Source organism: Marmota marmota, unplaced genomic scaffold, assembly GCF_001458135.2.
Source record: "Marmota marmota marmota unplaced genomic scaffold, marMar, whole genome shotgun sequence".
In the NCBI taxonomy this organism is placed as follows: Eukaryota; Metazoa; Chordata; class Mammalia; order Rodentia; family Sciuridae; genus Marmota; species Marmota marmota.
This window is the reverse complement of record NW_026000229.1, coordinates 31,709,418-31,732,197: the sequence shown is the minus strand read 5'-3', so window position 1 is coordinate 31,732,197 and position 22,780 is coordinate 31,709,418. Positions and strand designations below refer to the sequence as shown.

General features: G+C 39.7%; 1 protein-coding gene across 17 annotated transcripts in view; it reads left to right on the top strand.

Moving 5' to 3' along the window:
* Sema6d (semaphorin 6D) overlaps positions 1 to 22,780 on the top strand; it is a 583,228-nt gene that overhangs the window by 519,836 nt on the left and 40,612 nt on the right. For 6 of the 17 annotated variants that reach the window (XM_048793852.1, XM_048793848.1, XM_048793853.1 and 3 more), the window contains exon 1: positions 8,000 to 9,761. The exons of 3 other annotated variants lie outside the window; for them this stretch is intronic. The gene's annotated coding sequence lies outside the window, so the exon portion shown is untranslated. Of the gene's footprint in view, positions 1 to 7,997; positions 9,762 to 22,780 lie in introns of those variants that run through there. 8 more of the 17 variants (XM_048793854.1, XM_048793850.1, XM_015480693.2 and 5 more) reach the window with 4 other exon arrangements.

Here is a 22,780-nt window from a genome sequence, read left to right as displayed (position 1 = left end):
TTAAACATAAACTCTTGGAGGAAACACACACACACACACACACACACACACAATGTGTGCATGGATCCAGAAACAACAAGATTTGAAAAATCAACCATTGAATACAAACTTTAACATGGTAATATTCAAATTTAATGGTTGTGTGATACTGTTAAAAACCTCTGATCGATCCTCATGAACCACTCTGGATTTTTCAGGAAAGCTCTCAGCCAAATACTTTCTTCTTTCAGCTTTGTAATTGAAACACAAAGGCAATGGCAAATTCTCTTAGGCTCCTTTTTTAGGCTTTCCTTAAAAATATAAGTTTGAGGTGATCTTTTCAAAATTCACCATAATTCAAGCTTCTAGAAGACAGCCACTGAAGAGCTCATCCTGGCTGGCAGTAAAAGGAAGCAGATCATGTTTAAATCTACCTCGGTTTCTGTGACCAACCTGCTGAGAAAGTTTGTCATAAAAATGTATAGGTGTGAATTGTTTGTACTTGCTAACTGGCAATTGATGATATGCTCCTATGCCAGAGGGACTTGGGGACAAGTAAAACTTGGGTAGAACACTTTATAGTACCTAACAAAGGTTAGACAAACTCAAAGTCTCTCCTGAAACTTAGGACATACAAAAAACCATTGCAACTGCAACTAGTGGAGAGATTGCACCTGCTGTCATCTTGTTTGTGTCATGGCTGACTCAGTGGTACCATATCACTGTTATTATTGCGAAACCCAGATTTAAACATCTGTTAGCCAAATTTAGTTCCCATATGCTGCTGGGCCTTGCTGAGACATCATAGTTCAGTAGTCATTTGGGATTTAAAAAAAAAACCCTGTTATTACAGCTGAATGCTCATAGTATTTACTATTGATTTTTATCCCAGGATATCAACTTATTCCTGTCTCCCATATACATATCACTTTTTATTCCCTTGCCTATTAGCAATGTATGTTTTTTGATAATTCCAATATATCCAATGTTAATAAAGTGTCCCTGATAGGGAACATCCTATCTGAGAAGGCAAAAAGGAAAGAAAAAACTGTATGCTTTGAGTACATTAATTTGGAAAGACAGAAATTACCCAGAATTCTATTTTGTTTTGTCTTGTTTTTTTAACCAGTAGATGGCTCTAAGTGGCTCCAAGCAATGAATCCACTCTTCCTGCATCTAGTGTTTAGAAGGTTCTGTATATAGAATATGCAATGTTAAGATTTGGGGGAGAGGTATGATCATATGGTCCCAACATTAGTGGAAGCATTTGTAACTTATGCATCTAGGTTTATTTCCATATAGATTTGCATGGGGTAAAACAGATCTAATTATAATTCATAAGTGACTCAGAGCAGTTTTTGGCTAATAGGATGAATGCAATGTAAAGAAGTTTAAGGTTTAAGTTTAAGCAGAGGTTCTGACACTAGATTTTATGTCACAAGCAAAAACTACCAAAGAATTAGAAACTGAATTTGAAGCTTATCTTTGAATATCTAATTGTATATCTTAAGTAGTATTATTTTTATGTTATCCAAGACATACAGGTTGAGTATCCCTAATCTGAAAATCCTAAATCAGAGATGCTCCCAGATCTGAAACTTAAAACTGGAAAGTTTAGGATTTCAGATTTTCAGATTAGGGATATTTAACTGGTATAGTCTCTGCAAATATTTCAAAATATGAAAAACTCCAAAATTTGAAGTTTTTTTGGTCCCAAGAAGTTCAGATAAGGGATACCTCAACCTGTATCATTTTTTAAAACTGTGATTTTTTTTTTTTTTTTTTTTTTTTGCTCATGGCATGGTATACTAGAAAGAAAATTAGGCTTAAGAGCCAACCACATCTGAATTAGAATCTAGGCTTCCCCACTTAACTAGGGGCAGAAAACACTTTCAAGATAATAAACTTATTCAAGCCTGGGTTCTTTTGTTCATAAATGATGTCTGTCTCAAAGAACTGTGATGAGAATTAAATGATGCTCTCGTGTCTAGCCAGTCCATAAGAAGTATCCAGCTAGTTCCTTCCCGTTCATTGGTTTGATTTTTAATGTTAGCTGAAGTAATAATAATAATAATAAAGATTATGTACAGTTTTTTAAAAAATATTTGTTTCATTACAATAATGAAAATTGACTAAGGATTTAACATAAATTATCATATAACATTATAATATATTGGCAAGATGAGAAGAAGAGAGGGATGAAAAATCAGTTAAAATACTGTTTTGCAATAATATGAATGAATAGATAATGCTAAGAATGATGAGGACAGACCAATGGCTGAATGTGTTATTTAGAAATATGGAATTATAGAAATAGATAAAATTGTTGAAAGTGTAGGAATGGTATGAGGAAGGGTGGCAGGGAGCCAGGAAACTTTGTTGTTCTTTGTTTGTTTGTTTTTTAATTATAATCTTTGTGGCACTACTTGCATTTTTTATAGATTTTTTTATTGTTGCATAATAATTGTACAGAAGAGTGGATTTTATTGTGGCATGTTCATAGGGGATATTTATTTTTTAAAACAAATTTTAAAGGGTGTTTTTTAAAAAAAATAGGGCCAGAGAAGTAGCTTAGTGGTAGAGCACTTGCTTAATATACATGCAGGAGGCCCTGGAGTTCTATCCTAACACTGCAAAAATAAAGCAAGACAAAATATTTTAATTCTCAGTCACTTTGGATTAAATTCATTATCTTTTTCCTTTGTTAATACATTCTAACGTTCAATAGATATTATTTAGCTCCAATTCTTAAGGTCAGGGACTTGGCTATCATCAATTGATGGAGAAAAATCTGTCAGAAATTTAGATTCAGCCTTATTTTTGCTGGCATTCTTGAATCCTAAGTTTTCCCTTCCAAAGTACACAGAAGCACAAAACCAACTCTGAATTACCAGGAGGCTTCTTATCTGATCCTGCCTCCAAAAGTTTATTTTGTTTCTGTTTTTTTCAAAAGATCTTTGTAAAATGATGATAATATTCATATCTCTTCTCTCTTTTCAAAAGCTAATATTATTAAAAGCTATATGCTATTCATGTTTCTGTTAGAAATAACAAGATGTTTTTAAAAGGCTGATTCTTTTTATTTGGGCTTGAGCACTCACTGTCCACCCTGTGCTACCTGCAGAGTCATCAGCAAAATCAGATAAATTACTAATTTATTATTTCCATAAATGCATGGTTCACTCCCTTTCCTTAGAGTGAACAGCAAAATTTATTCATGCTAAGGCAGAGTAATCAAAATGACTTTAAAAAGCATATTTTTATCATTCCAAACATAAGCATAGTATGGTGGTACACTATCATAGTACATAATAATAGAAATGAATTATGTCAGTAAAATCTTGAGGTTCAAGATTTACCATGATAAATATTTTTCATTAAAGTGAAATATCTTGGCAGAGTCACTTTCATATGCAGACGGTTGACACAAGGAGGCCAGCTGTGCCTATGCAGATTCAAGATTCAGTCTATATTATTAATGATTTATCATGTCATGGGGAGCTCAGATTAGTTTTGAAAGCAATCCCTTGCCACAAAAGCACTTTCTATAATGTGCAAACGCCAGGAATGCTGTATGTGCATTCCAAATTAAAGTAATCACGGAAGCTGCAGCTACCTTTGAAATTTCAATACCTTCATCTTTTTATTTTGAAATATGAAATTTTACATCCTAAACTTTATGATTCATTAAAATTCATACAAAATGTTTTTTCTTATCTACTGGATAGTAAGTAGTGTGTATACCTGATTTAATAGACATATACCCATAGATGAGGGGGAAAAGGAGATGGTAGGGAACAAAAATTTATTGCAAACCTGTTGTGTACCATGTATGACTGCTCTAAGTCTCACATTTTAATATGAGTTTGGATTACAGTTTCTAAACCACTTCTGTGGCATTCCAAGACTACACTGCGTTCATAGCATCTGTAAAAACTTTCTAGTATTTATTCATTGCTTACTGTTTTCCAGGCATTTGCTAAACACTTAACATGTGTTATCACATTTATTCTTCATAAAATCCATTCCAAATATTATCATTATCCCTGTTTCACAAATGAGAAGAATGAAGCTCAGTGCGGCTCAATAAATTATCCCAAGTCATATGTATAGTGAGAGGAGGAACCTGCATTGTAATCCAGTCTACATAGACTCCAAAGAGTTTGCTATTAAATATCTCTATTAAAGATGACCTCTCTATTATCTATTATAACTAAGTAAGAGGTAGGATATAAATGGCTAGTTACTACCCATGTAACATTTGCCAAGTCACTTAAATTTCTCTAAGCCTCAGTTTCCTCATCTTTAAAATGATAATAATATTACTTACTTCATAGAATTATTGCAAGTTGGTAGTTATAAGCTGCTTAGAAAATAACTTGTTACATATTAAGTATTAGTGTTCTGTTTAATAACTGTAATAATTAAAGAGTTGTACTTTCTGGCAATTGATAAATTTTTATTGACAATTAGACACAAAGATCTTTAATTTTCAGATGGCTTTTATGCTTAAAATTAGATTCTAAATTAAGTTACTACTTATCACCAATGGGAGACATGTATAGACAATACTGAAGTATAATCACTAATCATGCAGAGTCAAGCCTTTAAAGTTTTCTTTCTTATTGTGAAAAGAGCCAAATATCTCTGTTCATTCATTTATTCATTCACTCCATTTAACAAACATTCTCATGTCAGGAGTGTGCTGAGCCCTGGGGTCACAATGAGTAAATCTTTGCTCTGAAGGAGCATCCATACTTTCTGGTTTAGTACATAATGGTAAAAGAAAGTTGTAGATTTCAATATAAGACCTGATTAATAGGTATTTTTTTTTTAGTGCCCATCACTGTGCTAAGCACTGGGGTTGTCCAGGTAGGGAAAATAAGAATCCTGCTGTTAAGAAGTATCCAACAAATAAAAAATTATTTTTTTTAAATGATGAAGCTTAAAGAGCATCTAGGTTGGTTAAATAGTTTAGCTATTGTGACTTGAGTTGCTATAAACATTAATGTGGCTGTGTATTAATGTAGAATGCAGCATTAATGTAGAATGCTGATTTTAATTCATTTGCATATAAACCAAGGAGTGGGATCCCTGAGTCAAATGGTGATTCCATTCCAAGTTTTCTGAGGAATCTCCATATTGCTTTCCATAGTGGTTGCACCAATTTGCAGTTCTACCAGCAAGGTATGAGTGTATCTTTTTCCCTACAATAGCTACACTATGGAACCAACCTAGATGCCTTTAACAGATGAATGGATAAAGAAAATATGGTACATATACACAATGGAATATTACATAGCCTTAAAAAATAGTAAAATTATGGCATTTGCAGGTAAATGGATGGAGCTGGAGAATATCATGGTAAAATAAAATAAACCAAACCCTAAAAACCAAAGACCAAATGTTTTGTCTGTTAAGTGGATGCTAATCCATAATAGGGGTGGGGGTAGGGAAGAATGAAAGAACTTTGGGTTGTGCAGAGGGGACTGAGGGGAGGGGAGGGAATGGGAGGATGGAAAGGATGGAAAGGATGGTGAGATGAGATGGACATTATTACCCTTTGTACATGTGTGATTACACTACCAGTGTGACCGCATGTGTGTAGCCAAAGGAGAAGTTGTGCTCCATTTGTGCACAATATGTCAAAATACATTCTACTGTCATGTAGAACTAATTAGAATAAAATTTTTAAAAAAAGATGACACTTAAAAAAAATCAAGTGAGATGACATCTCAAGCTGAAAATGGTCTTTTAATTTGATAAATTACATATTTGTTAGAGGAGTACAGAAGAGGCAGTTAGACCCATACAAGGGTAAGTGGAATGAGGGAAATTTTGGAACCTAAACATTTTTGTTGTTGTTAAGTCAAGAAAAACAAGGGGGCAAAAAAAAAAAAAAAAGAGCTACATGACAATATAGGGAAAGTGCAGCACAGAAGAGAAGAGAAATATCATGTCACGATGAGAGCTGCAAGTATTTGCCTAAAGCACAAGATGTGGATAGAGGGGTGTTGGGCAGGAGAAGTAAACAGAATCAAGGGTTGAAAGACTCTAAAGTGAACTGATAGGACCAAACACTAATAAACCACAATAGTAGTAGCTGAAGAGTAGACTGAACCATTTCCCTGAATTCTACTAAAGTTTTTTTTTTTTTTTTTAAGTGCAATTTTCTTGACTATCAGATTCCCAGAACCAAGAGTTGCAGTATTTTGGTCTTGAGCCAAAGGTAAAGGATACATTTTTTCCATGCCAGTGGATTGCCTGCTTCCCTACCTCTTTTCCTCCATCAGACCAAATACAAGGATTGACTCTGAGGTCCCAAGGATACTTAGACTGAAAACATGTGTAATCTGTTGAGGGCTACAGCTGAGTCGGGGTGGCACCTGGCATTTTGCCAGCGAGCCATTGAGATGATGATGGTTAAGTTAAGCTGTGTATTCAACTGTATATAGACCCCTGCTGTCCGACTCAGGGCGCCAGCTACTTTGGAGTTCTTGCAGGGATTCCTGGGGAGTTCGCGTTGGTGAAATAAAGTTTGTTCCTGCTTCAGTGGCACCTGATTTGTGCCCAGCCAGAGTGAGGCAGTAATCCATGGCTATGAAATGACCTATCCGCATATCCTTCTGCAATCTACAAGTTTTTTATTCCTAGATTTAAGGTTAAAGTGTACTTTCTGGTGTTTTGCTCTGTAACTCTGACTACTGAGGAATTTCAGCAAAGAATTCAGTAATCTAGAGAACTAAACTTTTTCCCCTTGCTGCCACTGCAGGCAGAGGACAACTCGAAAGCTCTGTCTCCAGGTGGATGGTGATTTGATTCCTCATCAAGCCAATGATCACCCCCTTTCATCTTCATGCAATGCACAGTGTCCTCTGTCTGCAGTGGGGCTTGTGCCCTTGATGGAGAAAATACTGAATGACTGGACGCCAGGAAACAGGCAAGCTTTCTGGGTCAGAAGTTGGCTGGGGAAGGGCCCTGACTGCCAAGTAACTTGCAATGATGTCAGAGCCCAGCACAACCAGAAAACACCAGCCAGGCAAGCAACAAAAGACTTAACAACAGAAAAATCACAGAGCTGTGCTGCCAAAGCTGTTCTTTCCGCCCCCTACCCTTTTCTTGTAATAGGAAGAACAGCAGGAAGAGAGTTTATATTTTAAAAGACTTCTAGTTCCTCTCCCTTTCTTCTTTTTGGTTACAAAGTGTTAACTAGGGAGGAAACAGTTCTCCGGATGAGTCCTGCAGTAGTTTCTTGGGGTGTCCTTTTTTGAGTTGCTTTTCAATGCTGTCATTGGAAGTTTCAGAAAAAGGAGGAACAGGGCATTCTTCCTAAATGTAAAGTAACTTAACTTTGTGTTTGGGAGAAAGCAGGAAGCATTGAGAAAAGGAAAATCCTGTCTCTCTGCTCACCATCCCCCCTTCTTTCTTTTATAGTAATTAACCATGCTCAAAAGAAAATTAAAAGTTTAGAGGAAAATCTGTCTTTTTGTTTTGTTTTGTTTTTTTTGTTAAACAGGGACATCATGGTTCATTCCTGCCATTTAAAGCCTCATAGTAATCATTATTCAACTAGAAATTAATAAACACAACCTGTTCTTGGAAATATCATTTGGATTAAAATCCTCTTGTTTTGGAATATGTGACTTTTTCCCCCTTTTATTTGTGACAGTTTTAAATGATGTCACTTCAAGGACATTTTCATTTCTCCCACAACGTATTTTACATGAAACACTTGCCTGTAAAACCGGCTCTTTAGCCTGCAAAATTATACTGTACTGAATGGCTTTCATTCAAAGTAGAAATGGGATTTTTAGTAGGCAATTTCTGTATTTTATAAAGATAAAGCAATGTTTGATTGCTTCTTCCCAGCTGTTTTGCTTAGTGGTTATAAAGAGAAATGGGAGGGGGGAGTAGCTGGGGGGGGCGGGTTTGTAAGGATGTTGCTTAAAAGATAAATCTTAGAACTATGGCAGAACTTCAGGGAACAACTGCGCCCACAGCTCTACTGGACTGCAATGATTTGTCCTCTGGATGTCTGGAGGAAAGCTCTCAAAGAAGCGAGGGAGCGTGCAAAAAAAAAAAAAAAAAGGGAAAACAGGGAGGGAAGTGACAAGGCTGTTCCTACGGCTGCAGCAGCCACAGTGAGCTGGATGAGTGAGGCGCTGGGAGTTGCTGGAAGGAACAGCTCCTCAAAGGTGGGGAGAGAGAAGGCGCGCAGCCTAGCGCCGGAGAGAAGGGACGCGGAGGCCACCGCGGGGTCAGCTGCGCCGCGGCGCCAGGGTGGGGGCCTCCAGGCGGCGCTGGCCGCGGTGCTCCAGTGAGGGCGAGGGTGAGCGCGCCGGGCCGCCCGCGCCTCCTGCCGTCCGCGCCCGCCCGGGGGTGGGACCCAAGCCGCGAGCTGCGGAGTGCGCGGAGGGAACCAGGCTCGGGCTCGCCTGATGGATTGACTTGGAGATGGATCGAATTACACCATTTGCCGTGCATCAGTTTGTTTTGCTCTTGCTCTGTCCCGCTGCTGCCGCTGCCGCTGCTGCCGCTGCCGCTGCTGCTGCTGCTGCTGCTGCTGCAAGGACTGGTAGCAGCGAGTTTCGTGATATATCGAGGAAGCCAAGACCTAAGGAGACAGAGGGATATCTATTTTTGAATACTGTCATTATTTTCTTTTTACCTTGATCGTGCCAAGCTGCTTTTTTTTTTAATCACCCTCCCTCCATGAGGTAAGACCGTCTTTTAAAAATGTTCTAATGCTCTGGCTGCATAATGGGGGTCGGACCCAGAACCTGAGAGCCTGAATCGCACAGTGTGTGCGTGTGCATGTGTTTGTGTGTTCAGTGTCGTTTGTGTGTGCAGTGTCACTGGGGAGTTGATTTCTTTTCTGAGAAGCTCTTTCTCCAGCCGTGCCAGGGACGCGTAGAGAGGTTTGGCGGACCCGTCAAAACTGGCAAAGCTGGCTGCTTGTGGGGGAGGGGCACGTAGACTTGGAGGCCCTCCTACACTGTGCACACACCCCTCCTCCGAAGGGGGGAAAAAGCGGAGTGGGGGAGCAAGTAAAAGTTTCTAGCCAGACACGGCCAGCGCTCCCCTTCACATTGTCAGGGGGAGCTAGGGCTGCTTGGGTACTGGGCACGGCAGCTCCAGCCCCTGGAAGAGAGCCGAGCTAAGGTCTCAGGAGCCGGCCACAGCTCGGCCGCCCCATCCAGCCTGCCCGCCCTGGAACGGACGCCAGGACAACCAGGGATCTGGCATCGCGGGGCCGATTGGGAGCAGGCGGAGGAGCCCCTGGCACCTAAGGCTACCTGTCAGTGCGCTCTCGGGTGGGACGGTCGGGTGGAGAGAGCTTGCTGGCCAACAGAGGAGGCTCCGGCAAGAAGACCACCCCGACCCCGGGGGCCGATCACCAGCTCCTGCCCCGAGGGCGGCCACTTCCCACCCTCCCTGCCCCTCTACTGGCTGAGCGCGCTGCGGCGGGGCTCCGCTGCCCCGAGCTCCCTACAGCCCACCCCGCTTCCCACCCGGCGCCCAGGTTTCTGCTCCCGGCCACTCTCCAGGCAACTTTCCGTGCTTTGTTCTTCGACTGGAAATGCTTTACGGAAGCGTCTTAGACAGGGTCTCCGCCAGGCGGCAAGAGCTCCGCGCTGAGATGTGTTACATTCTCATCTCCCCATCAATTATGGATGGAAACAAATAAGGAAGAGTCAATTTTGCATGAGCCCCTTCTCCGGCGGCAAGAGGCGTCCTGCAGCCGGGAGGGAGCCACTAGCGGGGGCATGGTGAAGAGGAAGGTAGGGAAACTTTTCTCTTCGTCTTAACGACAGTGATGTTTGTCCGTGGTCTGCAGAAATTGATACAGCAGCATGCCCTGAGTAATTTGGAAGGAATTAAAGCATCCTTTTGTCGTGTATAACTGCTGGATTTAAATGAAAGGTCATGAAGGACTTGGAGATGTGAAGGAGAGCTGGGTTTGAATTTTTTCTGCTCAATCCGCCATCAAGACCATTGCGGTCAGGTGATTGTTTAAATCCCGAACTTGTAAAAAGCTAAATGTCATCGAGCTAGGGGCAATTGAAGTATAGTGTGAATTACAGCGCTAGAGGAACTTGGGGCAGTACACCCTGCTCAGAGGCGACCAGTCAGTAACTAACTGGTATTCCAGCCTCCCAAACCCTCTCCACTCTCGCAGAAGGGACAACAGATCATTATTATTGTAGATGCCACATAGTAATTGGACCTTGTGTCCACCAGCATAGTGGCTCCTTTGCTTAAAATAAAATTGTGGTGTTTCCGGTTATTTGGGGAAAAAATGTGTAGGGCAATTCCCCCACCCCCAAACTTCTGGCTACTATGAATTCTAAGTCTGCAGTACAAAATTGTGTGTGTGTTTGTGTGTGTGTGTGTGTGTGTGTGTTCTTACAGTTGTACTTCCCTCTACTTGATATACTTGATATTTAGGATAACAAAGTGGATTTTTTTTTCTTTCTAAATTTCAAGGCTGAAGTCCCATAGAAAGGTTTAACATTTTTTAAAACTAATTTCTTCTGTGTCGCCTCAGAATAAGAAAAATACATTTGAAGAAATTTTTACAAGATTTCTTTCTTGTAGTATTGATAAATCTTACCTTGGACATCTCAGGAGGAGGATTTTGCTTTCCTTTTGGTGGTTTAAAACGATAGGTTTGATGCTGGTTTATTCATCCTGTTAAAAACAAATCCCTTCACTGTCTTAGGTATCTAACTCAGGAAATTAAGTTGTGTGTAGTCATGTTTAATGTAGTGAGTGACAGGCATATTCTGTCAAGCTGGCAGATATTACACAAACATTTACTCTAGCTTAGATAAATAGAAATTGCCAGATAAGCTCTGAGATTCGGGTCTATATTGCCATGAACTTAAATATCTTAAGATAAATAAACTATAGCTCTGTGTTGTTTTTTTACAATTAGTGTCTGTGCTTTTGTTTAGGTCTCCAGAATATTCTCACAGAAAGACATATAAATAGATAATGCTAAGATTTCCAAAATGTGTAGTTTATCAGACCTTTTTCTTCCATAGGAACTTTTAGTTAGGGTAAAAATCCACTACCCTTTCTTGCTGGATCCTACAGAAAGTTGCTACCTGCCTTCATTTCTACTAGAGATGTGACATAGATAACCTTTTTTGAGGCACATTTCTGTTATGCAGGAGAGTGTGCCAGGAATATTGTGACTTCCCTATTACCAGACAGCTGGTTAACTTGAGTTTGATTTAGATTTGTGGGCATTTTGCCTTTTTTTTTTTTCTTTTTTGGTGCCCTCTAATAGCACCATCTGGTCTTGTCTCCCCTGGTTTGATGGATTTGAAAGATGGCTGTGACGTAAACCTGGTAGAGTAAGGGCAACTTAGAAATCCAAAGGACTTCAGTCTACTTGTTTGCTGCACAGGAAGACTCTATCCAGTAACTGTAATTTGGGTAAGTGGGCTTTTGCCTCATGTGTGACGGTTTCTATTGCTTGAAAAGCCATAAACAAGTAAACAGGAATCAGAGCTTTGATTCACAATGATACCCATAATTGTTAAGGACTTATTGAAATTGGATAAGTTCTTCACTTCTTGCTGCTCTATCTAATGAACCATGGTAATTAGCTTAGTCATTGTTCTTGCATGTGAGTTTCACTAAAATACAAAGAGTGAAAAATGCATCGGAAAAAGGATCATTTTTCACTCTTCTGATGCATTTTATGCAGAGCTAAGAGCCTGGCTGAATGCCTAACCATTATTAGTGTAACCATAGGAGGTGAACTCTTTCCTTAGCATATTGCAGGATAAAATATTGTCTTTTATTTCAATTAATAGACCTTACGCCTGCGTGTTCTAAATTTATTTCTAGAGGAAACAGGAGGCAGTTAGGGTATGTCAGCCAGTTAGTGTTTATTGAGTACCTGTCTTTTGCAAGGAGTTATGTTAGCTAGTGATCCAACATCAGGTGGGCCAGTCATGTTTACCTATGTTCAACTTGAGCAAGTATAAAGAGAAATAAAGAATGGCAAGGGAGGTCTTCTGGCAAGAAATGTAAATATGCACCTTTCTTTTGAAGCATATTATTTTATCCTAGAGAGTTTAAAGCAATACTGTCCACACCAAATATTTACAGTGGTCAAATCTTTATCACTAATGAATGATAAAATGCATTGTGAGTATAACTCACATAGAGTTATACTCTCCTACTAGAGTGGGAGATGACACTTTCTGTGCCTTATGTGAATGGAGACTTAGCCTTAAGATCTGCCAAAGCCAGTATCTTAGGATGTGATTATTTTATGAACAGCTGCCAACTTCGTTGGGGGGAAAAAAAAGTGTGTTTTGATTTATTCCCATGCCACATTGGGACAATAAAAAACACATAACTATATTAAGCACACCCTAACACTTTTCAGTTGAGCTGGCTATTGTTGGGCTGAGTTATCCTTCTTAGACCTCCCTTCCTCCAGTGGCAGTGCAGCTAATCAATGTCACTGCTTCTAGTTCTCCCAACAGGAAAACTACTAAACCTTCTTACTTTGAAAAACAACCATAAAATAACCAAAGACGATGAAATCAGTGGTCTTCACAGATTACCACATGAGGTATACTTATTTCTCAAACTTTTCTTTTCTATTAAGACTTTTGTTAAGTCACCCAGATTAGCATTTTAACAACCCTGAAGTGAACTTCCGCCATTCTCTCTACTTGGAAACAGTATGTAGATCATCCATCATTCTGTCCTTGGCTACAACAGGCTGCTGGCTCCATCACCATTTGGAGCTACACAGAATCCATCCGACTGTGAACAGCACAGCTGGCTACAGCAATTTTTTCTTCCACACCACTGGCAACATTGTCTGGCTGTGGTAACTAAAGTTAACACCCAGAACGGGACATTTCCATTATTTTTCAACCTGTGTCAGACCCCTTATCCAGTTCTAGAAGCACACCTGCTGCAGTCCCTGCTGGCTTGCAAGGATGAGTTCCACTTAAGAGGGAGCTTGCCCCAACTTAAGTGACCACAGCAAAGATTCTTTGGGCTTGGTAAGATTAAACCGCTAGAATTAGAGAATTAGAAGGAGCCATTCAGATCCTACTTATCTTACACCATCAGAATTCATTCATTTGTCTCCGTTTGAAAAGGTGAAGAAATGAATGAGGTAGGCTTTAGCCTGTGATCCCAAATGACTGAAGACAGAAAAGGACCTGTCTAGGGGGGTGAGCTGAGCATGCTATTCCTTCATCCCTTTTCACAGAGAACATCTGATATACCTAAAAATGGGTCTATGCCTAATAGAACACGGTGCTTTCTACTACATTTTTTTGTTTGTTTCATTTTCTTCTTTTTACTTAATGAGGTACCTGTTAGAGTAGCCATTGCTTGTTAAAGTCAAAATAACATGAATTAGGTCTGTGTATTTGCTAGGTGATATCGCCAAGCCTTTCATTTGTTTGTTTAAACTTTTATAATTAGGAATATTATTCTTAGAGTTCCATGTGCCAAGAGGAGACTGTTTCATATTTTGGTGTGAGTTAGCTACTATCTTCTCTTCTCTACTTGACACTGATGAATGAAATCCACCATGAAACAACTGGGAGGGGAAGAGGAAGGAGGAAATGGAAAGGAAAACAGGAGCCAACATAATACACAGTACTGAATGTTAGTCTGCTTATTAAATTCTGAACACCATGATATGATCTTTATCTTTATTACATCATGTCACCCTCAAACAACTGCAGTAGGTAGGTCTGTTATCACTGCTTTATCAAGGAAGAAATTGAAGTACCAAAAGTTAAACCATTGTTCTAAGGTCACACATAGGAGGTAGAGAACTCAGGATTCGAATTCAGATCTTCATGCCTCTCAGCCTGTGTTTTCATCACACATAACAGGGAATTGTGTCTGGGAACACAGAGCACCTGCAATTTTTTATCCTCCTGATATTTCTGAAAAATTCTTTCAGCATTTTTATTCCTGTTGACCAAATGATTATGACAGGTACTTCTTTTCAAGTGTCCCAGAACAGTGTCTTCTCCCACTTTTTTTCTCTGCTTTGGACTTTCCCGTTCAGGATTACAGTGGCATTAGAACAAATGGTAATATTCATCACTCTCCACCAAAAAATGATTCTGCGTCGGGGTGCGATTGACATTCATTTCCCTGATCTTGGCAGGTGAAGATCCATTACATATCTTTGTCCTGTTTCACAGGAGTATTTATGGACCCCATCAGCAAAGATAGTAAGAGCTGCAGCTGTTCAAGCATTGGTGGCCCCAGGATGGAAAGTGTATTACTGAAGTTTGACTATATTATGTTGTACCATACATTCTCCTTAGTTATAACAGAGCAATGTTGTCCCCAGTGCATTAGCATTTTGTTATTGATGTTGTCATTGTGTTTTTTTTAATACAGGACTCCTATGAGAGGAAAACAACAACAAATGCATATTACCACTACACATAATGTTGAAATTTAAGGTTTTCAACTTATATTTATGGGAAGGAAACACAGGTTTTTAAAGTTCAATCTGTTGGTACATGTATAATAAGGCCTCAGGCAAATCTGCAATTACTTAGCCTATTATTGGAGTCTGTACTTAAAAATAAAGTGAGGAGTTTCTACTCAGCTGAGGAACTGGCACATCAGAGCCGGAGCAGATGAAGCTTCTTGAGAAAATAACACTTGCATTCCCCAGGAGGAGGCTGTCAGCAAACCAGGGACTGGGACGCTCCCCATGTTTCCCACACCGCACTTGTTCCTAGAAGGGTCTTTGGAAGCTTTTTTGGTCTTGGGAGTTTTCTACATATATCATGAAGTTTCCAAATGTTCCCTGGGTCATTAGTAGGTCAAGTTAATGTTTGTTTTGCTTTTTTTTTTTTTTTTTAAGCTACAAAGAAGAAATAGAGGCATAAGAAAGGAAAAAAATGTTGCAGGTTTTGTTTTCATAATTTGTTGGCACAAATATTTGTTCATTTAATTGACTTCTACCAAGTGTCCACTCTGTACTAGTAGGTGCCAAGGGAAGAGGGTTCAAAGAAGGGCATGATGCAGTTCAGAGCTCAGGGACCTAACCTAGTGCCATAGGAAAGATGAAGTAAATAAAGTCAAAAACAAAACAAGGTATGTTTTTAGTGCCAGAGGAGATAAACACTGACCAGTGGAAACTGAGAAGAGTGAGAGGTTATTTCTGGGTAGGGTGGTCAGAGAAGGCTTTGTGAAGCCACTGATATTTGAGCTGGACCTTGAACTAGGTAGGATTTGGACAGGTGGACAGTGAGGGGTTTTGGGGGAGGTGGTGCGAGGGAGAGCATTCCCGGCATAGAGAACAGCTTAGGCAGATGCCCTGGGGTGGGGCAGGAGTCGGGGTCTAGAGCAGTTGTCCACATTTGAGTCCTTACCTACAACAGAGTTTCATTTCAGGTGTGTACAGGCAGTTTGCCATGCAATTCCAAAAGATTTATTGAATGTCTTTGGGCTACTGTACTTAGCTATTCAGCAGATGGGCCCGCAACTGAAGACATCAGAATGAATGGGATCAATCCTGTGGCAATTCAGTAGATTGCTCTGTGATCAGAACTAAAAAAAAAAAAAAAAAAAGAATACTCTGTCAGTTGCCAACTGGATCAGTGGTACACATAAACATTGCAAGAGAGAACATGATTTGCCTCAAATTACCCAGCAAGACGATTTTCCTCACAGAATTGTTTAGCAGAACCAGATTGGAAGGTTGTTGCTTCATCAGCTTTATCTTTATTTTTTTTTTAACTTGAAAGGAGTCTAGATATAGACTCTGTAATATATGGGCATTTGGAGAGGGGAGAGAAGAGGATGTGGAGATAAAAAGTGGAAAAGACAGTAAAATCATATTGAAACCGTGATAGTAAATTAAGTTGGAGTCTAGGTGCTAACTTGGATTGCGGGTTCGATGAGACTGTTTTCTGGTCACTATTGCAAGTTAGCAAAGTAGATATGCTGCAAATATTTTAATAAACGTGATAATTGAGTAACTGTTTACTACATTGCAGATGTTGGCCATCATGACTGGTATATTGCAAGCAGTGTGTTGGGGCTCTGACAGTCTTTACTCACAGAGAATAAATGACTTGGAAAGTTATCAATGAATCCTTTTGGAAAACTGAGTAGGTCTCTGAGGATTCAGCATCCCTTTGTGCTTCTGAGTTTTCAGGATAAACCTACCTGCCATCAGTAACCCACCATGTCACCCACGACTTTTGCTCTCACCCCTTATGCCAAAACTTCCACCAAGCTAGGCTGTTTGAGCATGTGATTTCTAATCCATCATTAGCTGCTTGGTTAACATAAATTATAAGCAACACAGAGTTACGTTTAATAGTGAATATAATAAGCTTCAAGGGAGGGAAGACCAGAAGTTCCATCATATAAGTATGCTTATTAGAACACATAATAAAGGAAAAATAAAGTGAAAACAGTTGCATTAGGGAATGATCGAACCAATTGCTTTGCCAAGAATTGCTCCAGTGTTTCAGTTTCCCATGGTATATGTAAGTCTTTGACAAGTTATAGTTACATGACGGGCCGTCTTGGAGAAGAGTCTTTAAGTCTGAATCATTGCTGCCAATTAAAGATCAATCAAAAATTATAACATAGGTCAATAGGGAAAAGGAATTAAGCGCAAACAAATTCAATATGAGAACTTTTCAGGAATATTCCAGTGACATAAAACAGAGAACGTGTTTAGTCTAATAATTGTATTGGCTCCTACCCAGTTGCTTGTTGAAGTGAAGGGCAAGCTGCCTCCCCCTGCTCAGAGCACAGTTGCCTCCAGACAGGATCTAAAATAAACTGGGCTGGCTAGCTAGACTAATAATAACAGCTAGCACTTACTGTGTGCTCACCAAGAGCCATGGCACTGTGCCTGGCACTTTAAATATGTTATCTAATTTAATCCTCATGCAACCCCTGAGAATGTAAGACTAATAGCTGAGCACTAATCTGGGTACTTAACTATGTGCCTAATACTCTTATATGTAAATATGTTAAATCTTTGGATCAGTGTTCCTTGAGATGGATACTGTTATTAAAAATATACATATTTTTAAATGGAAAGAAACTGAGACATGGGAGAGTAATTTTCCCAGGGTCAAACAGCTAGTGAACAGTGGAACCGGAGGGCTGGGATCCATGAGATGCAGTGTAATATGGTAGTTCATAACATGAACTCAACCAGACTTTTGGGGTTGTATGTCCTAGCTTATGTGACTAATAAGTTGCGTGATCTTGGACAAAATACTTAACCTCTCTGAGCCTCTGTTTCACCTTCACAAAAGGTGAACACTGATGGTAGTACCCACCTCCAAGGGTTGCTGTGAGACATAAACAAATTAATATTTGAAGAGCACTTATAATAGTATTTGGCATATAGTGAGTGCTATAAATATATCAGTGTCTTTTAAATAAAAATAAATTCAGTCTGGCTCCAGAGCCTATGCTTTTAGATCTTCTCCTGTGTTATCTGTCCACATGTGTTTTTATCATTTCTCTTGAACTGACATAGACCTTGAAGCCAGTTCAACAACAATTACCCTCTACTCTAACCCACAACTCTGGCCACAGACCAGCCAGAATGGAGAGGGGAATGCGGCAGCAGGTGCCCCATGGCCTGGATTTACCCCAGACCTTGATGGTAGTTGACGATCCTTAATCCAGATGTCAGATCTGTCAGCATCATGTTGTCAGGAATCTGGTGTCCACTGTTGATTGCGTCAAAGGACAAATGTAGATATCTGGTATGTGTTCCATGCTGGTGGCCCCTGGGCTGATGAAACTTGAACAGTGCCATGAAAATTCAGGCACTCTCAAACCATTCCTATCATCACCCTCATCTCCCATGTCTCTCTGTGGACTTTGCACTTCAAAATGCCTCAAATCACACAGCAGTGAAATGCAGAGTTGCAGAACCCTGGCACCCGGGGTCTATTTGTCTGGGTGTGGAGTGGAGCCCAGGAGCCTGCCTTCTTAACAGACACCCCAGACAACTCATGCCCACCCCTTCATCACACTTCGGGAGAAGGTATCCCAGTGCAGCCAGAGCGTCTCAAACATCAATGTGCCTGCACATCACCTGGCATCTTGTTAAAACACAGATTCCCATCCAAGCACAGTGTGATTCATCAAGACTACCTGTAGCGGGCCACGAGGTAAATCTGAGACCTCTTGCCTAAAGCACAAGGAGAATGTGTATGAGCCAAAGACATCTCAGCAAGCTCCCAAAAGAGTGAAAAAGAAGTAAAATCTGATCACAACTAAAGAGGTTTTTTTTTTTTTTTTCCTTACCAGTTTGCAAAAGAGCTTCATAGTGAGCTGAAATTATGAAAGAAAAAGGGCACTCACTTATTTCTGCTGACTGACCTATATCATTTCATAAATGGAGTTCTGGTCTAGTATTTATACCACCAGTTTTTGATTTAATGATAAACTGAGATAAGGGTAATCAAACTTCATGCTTCAGGGCATAAGGTGATTGCCTGCTGTGGTCAGGATGGGATTTTTTCCCTTGTGCCTTGCACAATTGACTCGATGCATTAGAAAGTGTATCTGGCTACGCATGGAAGAGAGGGGGCTGGAGGCCCTGGCAGAAAACTCCACTGGCTGAGATCGTATGTGAAATGGTCTGTTTTGCAGTGAACAACCCCATCATCATTTGGCTTTATCGTTTTTGTTTCATATTAAGATTCTATGCACCATGTGTATATATTTCTGTAAGCCACATGATGAGGCTGGAAGCCTGTTATATTTGGAAGAAGATGCCCTGCGCTCCAGCCATGGCCAACAGACTGGCCTTTGAGTGGCCTGGGGGGAGGCACCTCCCCTTGAACACCCAGTTTCCTCATCCACTGATGTCCTGCTGTCCCACACAATTAGACAAGCATCAGATAAAGCAGCATGGATGGAAATGCTGGGTGAAAACCAGATAAGTGCTCCTCAAATATAAGGTATTATTCTAATGCAATGAAATATTCTTCATGGAAATCACTGTTTACTATAATCGATGATATACAAATTTATATGTGGTAATAGCATATGCATCATGACCAAACATTTCTTGAGTTTTTAATCTGTGCCAAGCACTGAAGTGTTTTATTTACATTCTCTCTACAATGCTCATATTAGTCTTTGGGAACACATATTTTTTTTAATTTCAATTTTGTAGAAGACGACACACAAGCTCAAAGAATATCAGTTTCCAATTGCTGTTGTAACAGATTACTACAAATTTAATGGCCTAAACCAATACAGATTTATTATTTTACAGTTCTGGAGGTCGGGAGTGTGACCTGGGCTTCACTGGACTAAAATTAAGGTGTCAGTTCCAGGAAGAATCTCTGTTCTTGGTTTTCCAGCTTCTTGAAGCTATCTTCATTCCTTCACTTGGGACCTCTTCCTCTGCCTTCAAAGCCAGAAATCTCATGACTCCAGCTTCTGTTTCCATAATTGTGTCTTTTTGACTCTTCTGTCTCCTTCTCTCTTTAAGGACTCTTGTGATTACATTGGGTCCACTCAGATAACCCAGACTTAACTCCCTCTTTTAAGATCCTTAACAATCTCATATGCAAAGTCCCTCTTGCCATGTAAACTAGCATATTCCCAGTCTCTGTGATTGGGACATGGACATCTTTGAGGGGTGGGGACGTTATTCTGCCTAACATGGGTATGTATCCAGCCAAGAACATACAATGGCAGAGTCAGATTTCATGCCCAAGTCTGACTTCAAAGCCCGTGATCTCAACCACTCACCATAAACCTCCTCAATTTAATCAGTGAAGGAAACAATAAAGTCATAGGACATAAGTGGTGAGAGAGCTCTGTTGCTTTCAGGATAATCAATTAGGGGCTTTTTAAATATAATCATCATAGTAACAATATAAACATTAACCTTATTGATCTTTACATCCTACTTTGTACTAAGCATTCTACAGTCATTCATGATTTCTGAGGGTGGATATTATTTAGTTGATTGACAGAATGTAAAGGGATCCCTAAATCCATTCATCTGTCCCTGGGTAACTGTGTGAGCAAGCATTTTGAAGGTTGGGGAATTATTTTAGAGGTCTGGGGTCTGTAGGAAAGTGTTTTAGTGGAGCTCCCATTTCAGCAAAGAATGATTAAAGAAACATGACAGAATCACTCTGTTGATTGCTGGTTTTGGCATCATCTCTTATCCCATTGGATGGGGTTCCTCAGGTGAGACTATTGCACCCCATCCATGCATGGCTGAAACCATCTCCAGCCTGTGAGGCCTGATGTCCTGAGAGGTCAACCATTAAATTAGGAGCCTGTGTTCTGCTAGATTTCCAAAGAATAGAAGAAAGTTATCAGAAATCTCTCTCTTTATCTCTCTCTCCCCCGCTCTCCCTCACCCTCTCCCTCTCTTTCTCTCCCTCTCTTTTCTCCACCACACACTTAGCTAATATATGAGGTTTAATAAAATTTTGAAGTGTAAAATGTATAACCATCACTGAAAAGGCTGTCGGAGCTATCTGAAAAAGGAATGAGAGTGTAGAACTGGGAGTCTGAAACCCAGCCTCTCTCAGTTGTTAGCCAGCCAGATGTCTGAGGAGGAGACCTTGGCCCTGCTGGCCTTTGTTTTCTCCTTAGAACAAAGTGAGCTGGGGATGGGCAGCAGAGAGTACAGATAACTGCCAAGGCTCTAGGAATAGGATTCTTGAATGCTTTATTTATCTACATGCTTTAACTACCTATAAGTAGGACCAAATATAATGATGATTTTAAAAACCATGAATCCATTTCATGAATGTGGATGTAGCTATCTGTATAAAGAGACAGACACATGGATAGTCCAACTTTTCAAATTTATTATTGCCACTTACATTTTACAACACTTTGCCCTTTTCTTTAGGGATCACTTAAACTTCATTGCGGCTAATACAGTTTTTAGACTCAATTTTGAGAAATACATAGATAATATTTTCAGTTAGCAGCAATTGCACCTCATTCGGCTCTCAGGTTCATACTTTACCATTGCACAATTTCTCTGTAATTTTTGGTTATGTCCCTGAAGAGCTGTCCCACAATGAACAGGTAGAACCAGTAGGGCAGATGGGGTTCAAAATGCAAAGTTAAACCTGACTGATTGGTGTGGCTGTTTGCAGCTTGTGTTGCAGAAATTTGGAGGATTGCATTCAAGGTCAGGGAGAAAAATAATGCCTTTATTGATTAGCAAAGTCTTATATGAAAAAGGAGGTGTGTGGTAGGCCAACAAAATGAATTTTCCATCCTTGAGTGAATATCGTAGTCCCTCCTTATCTACAGGGGATACATTTCAGAACCCCCAGTGGATGCCTGAAACCTCAAATGGTACTGTATCTTGCATGTTTTGTTTTTACTTCTGCATACATACCTACAATAATGTTTAATTTACAAATTAGGTACAGTAAGAAATCAACAATAATAATAATAAAACAGAACCATTATAACAGTCATGAAAGTTATGTGAACGTGGTCTCTCTTAAAATATCTTCTTATACTTTTACTGTTTCACTTCAACATAGCACTTTATTGCTTCTCTTTGGCATACTTGAATTGCCAACACCACTATTGTTGTGTTTTGGGATCCTTGGACACAAGCACTGTGATACTGCAACTGTCTCTCTGATAATTGGGACAGCTACTAAGTGAGTACTAGACAGGTAGCCTATACAACATGGATATTCTGGATAAAGGGATGAGTCACATGCTGGGTAGGATGGGGCAAGGCTGATTGGGATGATGCAGTATCATCATACTACTCAGAACAATACTTGATGGAAAACTTTTGATTTATTTATTTCTGGAATTTTCCAGGTAATTATTTCAGATAATAGTTGACTACAGTTCATTGAAAACACAGAAAAGCAAAACTGTGGATAAGAGGGGACTACTGTCTTTAGAGACACATCTCCTCAAAACATTCATCCTCATTAGGCATGATCTCTGTACAGGTTGGGAAATATTTAATGCAGACGTCATTTGAAGTCTCAGCTAGCTGCAAGAACAGAACTTGAGTTATGGCTCATGAGAAGGAAGATAAGTAACTCCCATGCAGAAGGAAAAATTGTAAGGATTACTCTACCTAGTTCTGGCCACTTGATTTATTTTGTTGTGTAATCCTCAATTATTCCAACTACCTTTAGCAATTTATCAAAAACATAATAAATGATTATGCTACTAGATTTCACCTCCCCCATATATTGGCATACATAAGTATATTCATATATAAAACTATAATACTACCACATACACATATGCACAAATGCGTGTGTGCACATACCCATATAGATGTTGTATATGATACCCTTCAAAGTTAGATTTAGATTGAAATCCTAAAATCTCTTCTTTACATGAGAGTAATTGAGTATATCAATTGTTTCTCTGAGTCTTAATTTGCTTTTCTGTAAAATGGAGAAAATATTCTTAAAGACTTGTCAAATTAATTAGAGATAATGCATGGAAATTGGCCTTCACTCTAAGGTATTCAGTCATATTGGGGTTTCCATTATTAGAATGTTTTGTACTACAAAGAACAGAAAGCCCAATTCAAATTTGTCTAAATAATTAAGACCTTATTAAGTCAAATTATAAGAAGTCTAAGATGTGGTGGCTTTAAGGTTGATTAGTTGTTTGGCTAAACAAGGCGTCTGAGACACAGGTGCTTTCTATGGGTTTCTCTGCCATTCTCTGCCTATCCGCCTTCTCCTTAAATAGCTCTTTTCAGTTCCCGATAAGACTGGTACATTTCAACAGATCAAAAGGCCAGCTCTTCCCA